Consider the following 8306-nt stretch of genomic DNA (forward strand, 5'->3'; position numbering starts at 1 on the left):
CAAATAGAAAAATGGACAAAGGACGATGAACAGGTAGTTAGGAAAATATATATATATATAAAGTGGCTTATAAGCATGGTATTGTGCACAACACTCAGACGTAAGGAACTACAATGTTGCACACCAAATAGGCACTTTTTTGGTTTTTTTGTTTGTTTCTGTTTCTTGAGTTTTGTATTTTGGAAGGCAGTAAAAAGTTGGAAGGAATCTAGTGCTGGCCAGGGTACAAAGAGACCAGGGCTCTGATTGGCTATCAGTGGGAAGGTCAATTGGTACGGTTTTTCTCAAGACAATTCGGCAACCTCTACCAAAATTGTAAAAGCATATCTTGGCCAGACACAGTGGCTCACGCCTGTAATCCCAGCACTTTGGGAGGCCGAGGCAAGAGGATTACCTGAGTCCAGGAGTTCAAGACCAGTCTGGGCAAAATGGTGATACCTCCTCTCTACAATGAATAAATTTTAAAAGTTAGCCAGGCATGGTGGTGTGTGTCTACAGTCCCAGTCACTTGGGAGGCTGAGATGGAAGGATCACCTGAACCCAGAAGGTTGAGGCTACAGTGAGCCATGATCATGCCATTGCACTCCAGCCTGGGCAGCAGAGTGAGACTCTAACACACACACACACCTTCTTTGACTCAGCACTGTATTCGTTCCCAGGCTGTGACTGAGCATGCAGGGGCTACAGCAATCAACTAGACCTGAAAGTGAGGGGTGACAAAGACAAGGTCATTTCAAACAGAAGTGTTCTGGAATAGTAAAGGATGATGTGATTGTACCTGGGGTGGGCGTTGTGGTCTGGGTGGTCTGAGGAAGATGCTGAAGAAATGTCATTTGAACTGAAAACTGAAGGGATCACAAGAGCCAGCCACACAAAGGCTAGAGCATCCAGGCAGAGGGAACAGCATGTGCAAAGTTAGCTTGGAGTGAGCTTGAAGTGTCTGGAGAGAGTGAGTCCTGTGTGGCTGGAGCGCAGTTCAGAGGGCAGTCAGATGAGTTTCAGCGGCAGGCTGTGGCCTTTTAGGCCAGGGCAAGGAATTCGAATCTTATTCTAAGGAAAATGGGAAGTGATTTGAGGATTAGGCAAGGAAACGAGATGATAGGTTGCCATATTCAAGGAAATTTAATATATTTAGGATAATATTTTAAAATGCCAGTAAAGAATGAATACCTAAATATCCAGTAAATGGTGAGATCATCTCACATATACACACAGAGAACATTCCAGGTGGAATAAGGGTCTAAATGTAAAAAATAACACTATGAAAGTTACAGATGACAATACAGGGAAGTGTTTTTATAGGCTTTGCATAGGGAAAGACTTCCTAAAACAGATGGCAGTGCAAAACAAAAAAGAGAACATTGACAGTTTAGACTAAATAAAAATTTAAAACTTAGAGTAAAAGATATCATAAATATGTGATAATGGCATTGTGATCGTATGAAAAAAAATCCCTATTTTTTAGAGATGTATACTGAAGTACTTAAGATAAAATGTCTTAATTTCCATAATTTACTTTAAAAACTTCAGCAAAAATTAGATAAAACAGATATGACAACATGGAAACAAGTTAACAAGTTACCAAATCCAGGTAATGAGTATATGGAGGTTCATTATTCTTTCTACTTTTCTATGTGTGACATTTTTGTAATAAAAAATATTCTTTTAAAAGGAATGAAAAACATTATTGAATGACAGAGCCAGACTTGGAGGAAAAAATCTGTCTAGACATTAACAAACAAGAGTTTAATGTCATAACATATATCTAGAACTTTGGTGAATAAATACTAAAATGGCAAACGAATAGAAAAATGAACTAAGAGTATGAACAGGAAATGCACATTGTTAATAAATATGAACAACTGCTCCACCTAAGTCATGACGAAATGGAATTTTTAAAAGGTGTCACCGGCCGGGCATAGGGGCTTATGCCTGTAATTCCAACGCTTTGGGAGGCTGGGGCAGGAGGATTGCATGAGGCCAGGAGTTTGAGACCAACCTGGACAAGACAGCAAGACCCTGTCTCTATTAAAAAGAAAAAAAAAAGGGTCACCATTTAAATATTTATATAGTTGAAAAAAATATTCAATCCTATCTAGTCTTGGCAAAGATATGAAGGCATGAGCATTCTCATATGCAAACATGCACTTTCAGTTAGCATGAGTAAGTGAAAAAAAAAACATGCATCACGTTTGTAATTACACAAATAGCTGAAAAATTAACAATATAGACCTGACCTTGTCACATATTCCCTTCCAGGTTTCTTTTGCTGCCCTTGATAGTGGTGGCCTCAGCCTACATGCCACCTCCTTAAGCAACCTGTTTTAAGGTAAAATTGTGAATAATTACCATCATTAAATGTCAACCATTGTTTTAAGCACCACTTTTACTGGCCCTGTTTTACAGATGGAGAAACTGAGGTAAAGAGTGCTGATAGATAGTAGAGGTGGCACCAGAACCCATACGTAATTCCCTGGTCCAGGATGCTGCCCTTCTTCCCATCTCAAGGTCATCCCATTGGCGGCTCCTTCTGCTTGGAGGGTCCCTTCCTGATCGGACATTCCCTTCACGTCCCTCCACCACTGGGAGAATCTCCCTTTTGTATGTTCTCACAGCACCATGAGCTTCACCTTTATAGCCTAGTTACACCAAACAAATGTAATAATGGAACTCATGGTTTGCGTGTCTCCCATCCCCTACCCCAGCGAAAGGAACATGCACCCAGGCTTGTTTGCCCATATTTAGCAGACACTTATGCTCAGACATGTATATTTACCAAACACAATGTAGGAAGATCCCCTTATTATCTAGAGATATACACCGAAGGATTTATCGGTAAACTGTTTTAATGTCTATCATTGACATTTGTTTTTGTTTTGTTTTTTTCTGAGTTGGAGTCTCACTCTGTCACCCAAGCTGGAGTGCAGTGTCACGCTCATGGCCACTGCAGCCTTGCCCTGCCGGGCTCAGGTGGTTCTTCTGCCTCAGCCTTCCAAGTAGCTGAAACTTCAGGCACCATGCCCAGCTAATTTTTTGCCACCACGCCCAGCTAATTTTTTGATTTATTGTACAGATGAGGTCTCGCCAAGTTGCTCAGGCTGATCTTGAACCTGTGGGCTCAGGCAATCCTCTCACCTCAGCCTCCCAAAGTGTTGGGATCATAGGTGTGAGCCACCATATCTGGCCTCATTTACTTTAAAATACTTCAGCAGAAGCAAAATGAAACAGATATACATTTGATTTGCATATTGGTTTGTGTACATCCAAATAAATGACAAGCCACCTTGAATTTTGCTACATTTTGACTCAAATACTTGTTTATTCCTTCTCTCTCCATTCTTGATGTCTCAGGTCATTTTGCAGTGTGGCTCCCTTCTTCTCTAGGGGATAGTCACCTTCCCTGTGTGTCTGAGAACTCAATCCTATGAGCAAGGACACGTTCAGAGAAACCTATTAAGGCCGTCAGAATGACGGTGCCTTTGGGACAGAGGATTCCTTGGCAGATATGCTAGTGGACAAGACTGGGCCTGTTTGCTTGTTTGAAAAGACACAGGCCTTTTTTTTTTCCTCTTTGCTTTTTTCTTAAATCCTGAGAGCTGTGCATGAGAAATAGCAGTTTTACCAGCAACTGAACCAAGAATCCTCCAAATCCTCCCAAGCGAATCCTTCCCATCTGCTGTCTCTGTGGGTGGTGCGTTCGCGAAGACACAAGATTTAGCATCACTGCCTTCTCTGTTGTTTTCTCCTCTACTTCCTTCAGCATTTGCAGCTTAATGCTAGGTGCCTTAAACACACTATTATTTCATGAGAATGTAATTCATGTATTCAATCTAGAAGTTTTCTGTTTGACTCTACCAGCTCCTCTGATAAATTCTTATCATATTGACTTTCTAGAAGGTGTTAGGACCATTGGGATGTCAGGTTTGCAATTGTCAGTTGCTCTGGTTAGAATCCCTGGCAGCAGGAATGCAATGCCTAACCCTTCCCTGACTATCACATTCTCTCCCCATTGTTTTATATCCCCAAGCACTCTCCTTTTTTTTCTCTCCTTTTTCCATCATATATTTACAGGTCTCCTTTTTTGTAAAAGAAAAAAATTAGGGATGGTATGGTGGCTCACGCGTCCCAGCACTTTGGGAGGCTGAGGCAGGAGGATTGCTTGAGCTTAGGCTGGAGTTCAAGACCAGCCTAGGCAACATAGTGAGACCTCATCGCTACAAGAAAATACATAAATGTAGCCCAGCGTGGTGGCATGTGCCTGTAGTCCCAGCTACTAGGGCGGCTGAGGTATAAGGATGACCTAAGGTCATCCCCGGAGGTCGAGGCTGTGGTGAGCCGTGATCGTGCCACTGCACTCCAGCCTGGCCAACAGGTTGACTCAAAAAAAGAAAAGAACTGGCCGGGCTCGGTGGCTCAGCCTGTAATCCTGTGCCTTGGGAGGTTGAGGTGAGTGAATTGCCTGAGCCCACGGGTTCGAGACCCACCTGGGCAACTTGACAAGACCTCATCTCTACAATAAATAAAAAAAAATTAGCCGGGCATGGTAGTGTGCACCTATAGTTTCAGCTACTTGGAAGGCTGAGGCAGAAGGATCGCCAGAGTCCAGCAGGTTGAGGCTGCGGTAGTCAGGAGTGGCTACTGCACTCCAGTCTAGGTGACAGAGTGAGACTTCAACTCAAAAAAAAAAAAAAGAAAGAAAACAAAATAGTCTGTGTTCACGCGCAACACCCATGCACTTAAAAACGAAAGCTTTATTTAATCATAGTTCACCTGTCCAGCTCCTCCTCTTGCCTTTGCTAGACCCATGAAAATGGAAGCAAAGCTCAAATGTAGGTTTGAGAGCTGGCTCTCCCACTGTGCACCCTTAGGCAGGTCACTTAACTTCTCTGGGCCTGAGTTTCTTTATCTGGTAAAATAGGTGATTGCCAAGTTTCAACTTTACCAGGCTTTCATGAGCTAATGACTGTTTAATATATATTTGTATAAAATGTGCCCCCAAATGCTTTATAAATTATGGGGCACAGTACAACTGTGAGGTGGCCCCTTTTGTTCCACACTAATTAGTTCCTTACCCCTTTCCAATCCAGCCTCCACGGCCACTGCTCCTCCCTGAAGACCCTGTCAGCCATGACAGTGACTAGCAGTCATCTCCCTTAAAAATAAGAACTTTGTGCATCACCCCTCAAATCTCAGCAGGTACTTTAAAAAATCCTCTGTCTTACACATTTGGAGAATTACTTGAAAAAACAGGAGATTGTAAGCCCCACAAATACCCAACTGTAAGGAAGTGGGTAGATGAATTGACATACCCACATTATGGACTACTATGCAGCTATAAAAAAGAACAAGGGGATTTTATACGATATGGAGATATCTCCAAACTATAGTATTATGAGTATTTTCTGAGACAGGATCTTGCTCAGTTGCCCAGGCTGGAGTGCAGTGGCATGATCATAGCTTACTGCAGCCTTCAACTCCTAAGCTTAAATGATCCTCCTGCCCCAGCCCCCTCAAGTAGCCAGGACTACAGACATGCATTACCATGCCTGACTAATTTTTGTAATTTTTTGGTAGAGACAACGTCTCACTATGTTGCCCAGGCTGGTCTTGAACTCCTGGCTTCAAGTGATCCTTCCTCCTCAGCCTTCCAAAATGCTGGAATTACAGGTGCAAACCACTATACCCAGTCTCAAACTATATTATTAAATAGAGAAAAAAAGCAAAAGGAAAAATAGTACATGTAGTAAATTATCGCTTGTTGGGGGGTAAAAAGAGGCCAAAGAGAAATGTTTACCTATACATAAAACAACTTTGGAGACATACAAGATTCTGGAAATTCTGTGGAGGAGAACTGGGTGGCTGGGAACAAAGGTGGGCCCATTATCTATTGCTAAGCAACAAACCAGCACCAGATGTCATGGCTGTGGTAAGGCAGAGCAGTGGCTCCCAAAGATGTCCACATCCTAATCCTAAAACCTGGGAATATGCTACCTGATGTGGCAAAAAGGACTTTACAGATGTGATTAGGGGAAAGCTAGGGAGATAATCCTAAATCATCCAGACGGGCCCTGTATAATCACAAAGGTCCTGGTGGGAAGCAGGAGTGTTTGAGTCAGAGAAAGAGATGTGGCAATGGCAGCGGTGGTCAGAGTGACGCTATTGCTGGAAGGGAGCCATGAGCCAGGGAATGCAGATGATGTTCCACAGAAAAGACAAGGAATGGAGTCTTCCTATAACCTCCAGAAGGAATGCAGCCCTGCCACGACTTGATTTTCTCTGCCAGACCCAGTTTTAAACTTCTGACCACTAGAATATAAATATGAATTTGTTGTTTTAGGCTGCCCAGGCTGAAGTGCAGTGGTACGATCATGGCCCACCACAGCCTCGACCTCTTGGGCTCAGGTAGTCCTTCTGCTTCAGCTTCCTGAGTAGGTGGGTCTACAGGCACATGCCACCATGCCTGGCTAAATTTTTATTGTTTATTTTTTGTAGAGATGAGGTCTCTTTATGTTGCCCAGGCTGGTCTTGCTCTGGTAAAACTGAACTGGCTGCTTTTCCTTGTGGTCAATCAGAAATGAGAGACAGAGGGCTGGGAGAAAATGGGCTTATTCTGTAGCCAAGACAGCAGGGAGCAGGTCCCATATAGCTATGAGAGGCTGTTCAAAGAAGCATGCTTTTCTCTAAGTGTTTATAGCCTATGCATACAATCTTTCATATATCTTAGCTAATGATTAAAGTAAAACATAAATTTAAAACTGCATGAGAGAAAAGTGTTACACCCAAAAGGTTGATTAACATTCTTAAGAGATTTGAAAGTTTCTAAAGAGTCCAAAGTTATTCTATTCTATTCTATTTATTTTTGAGTTGGACTCTCACTCTGTCACCCAGGCTGGAGTGCAGTAGCACACTCACAGCCACCGCAGCCTCTACCTGCTGGGCTCAGGTGACCCCTCCACCTCAGCCTTCTAAGTAGCTAGAACCATAGGTGCACACCACTACACCTGGCTAATTTATTTATTTATTTATTTTATTTTATTTTTTTTTGAGTTGGAGTCTCACTCTGTCACCCAGACTGGAGTGCAGTGGCCGCTCCTGGCCACTGCAGCCTTGACCTGCTGGACTCCGGCGATCCTTCCGCCTCAGCCTTCCAAGTAGCTGGAACTACAGGCACGCACTACCATGCAAGGCTGATTTTTGATTTATTGTAGAGATGAGGTCTTGCCAAGTTGCCCAGGCGGGTCTTGAACCCTCAGGCTCAGGCAATCCATTCACCTTGGCCTCCCAAAGTGCGGGATTATAGGCTGAGCCACTGAGCCTGGCTGATTTTTTGATTTATTGTAGAGATGAGGTCTCGCCAAGTTACCCAGTTGGGTCTCAAACCTGCGGGCTCAGGCAATCCACTCACCTCAGTCTCCCAAAGGCACGGGATTACAGGCTGAGCTACCAAACCCAGTTTATTTATTTATTTTAGAGATGAAATCTTGCCAGGTTGTCCAGTCTTGTCTCCAACCCCTGGGCTCAGGCAATCCTCTTGTCTCCAGCTCCCAAAGTGCTGGGATTACAGGTGTGAACCACTGTGCCTGGCTGAGTTTGAGATTCTTATCTAGAACCACAGCTGCTTCTTCAAGTCCTGTGCAGCCTCTCCCCATTCTGTGCATATCAGAGGATCTGGTGCTGGGTGGCTGCTTTCTTCAAGCTTTAGTGATTTCTAACTAAGATCGATAAACGAGTTCAGAGCTACCAAACAGAAAAAGGGAGGGGAATTAACTCCAAGGGCAGTGCAAGGGAAGGAGGAAAAACTTGCACTTTTAAATCTAAATGGCCTTTACATTCAGCCTGATGAATCATTGTAAAAATGTTTTAAGAGACTAATTTTTATTATTTTAATGGGAGCTATTTCTTTATCATAAATGAGTAACCCTTGATTTTTAGCCTATAACAGTCTCAAACTCCTGAGCTCAAGCAAGTCTGTCGCCTCAGTCTCTCAAAGTGCTGGGATTACAGGTGTGAGTTGCTGTGCCTGGCTGAGTTTGAGATTCTTATCTAGAACCACAGCTACTTCTTCAAGTCCTGTGCAGCCTCTCCCCATTCTGTGCATATCAGAGGTTTTCTTTTTTATCTTCTGTATAACCTGTGCAGCCTCTCCCCATTCTGTGCATATCAGAGGTTTTCTTTTTATCTTCTGTATAACCTGAAACCACCAAAAGACATAGGAGAGAAGAATGGTGTGGGGGGGAGGGGAGGAAGTGGAAGGGAGGGAGGGGAGGAAAGGCAGGAGGAGACAGAGGGGGAGAAGGGGGAGGAGG

This window comes from Carlito syrichta, unplaced genomic scaffold (genome assembly GCF_000164805.1).
Source record: "Carlito syrichta isolate Samal-C Ts95f unplaced genomic scaffold, Tarsius_syrichta-2.0.1 Scaffold307277, whole genome shotgun sequence".
Taxonomy (NCBI): domain Eukaryota; kingdom Metazoa; phylum Chordata; class Mammalia; order Primates; family Tarsiidae; genus Carlito; species Carlito syrichta.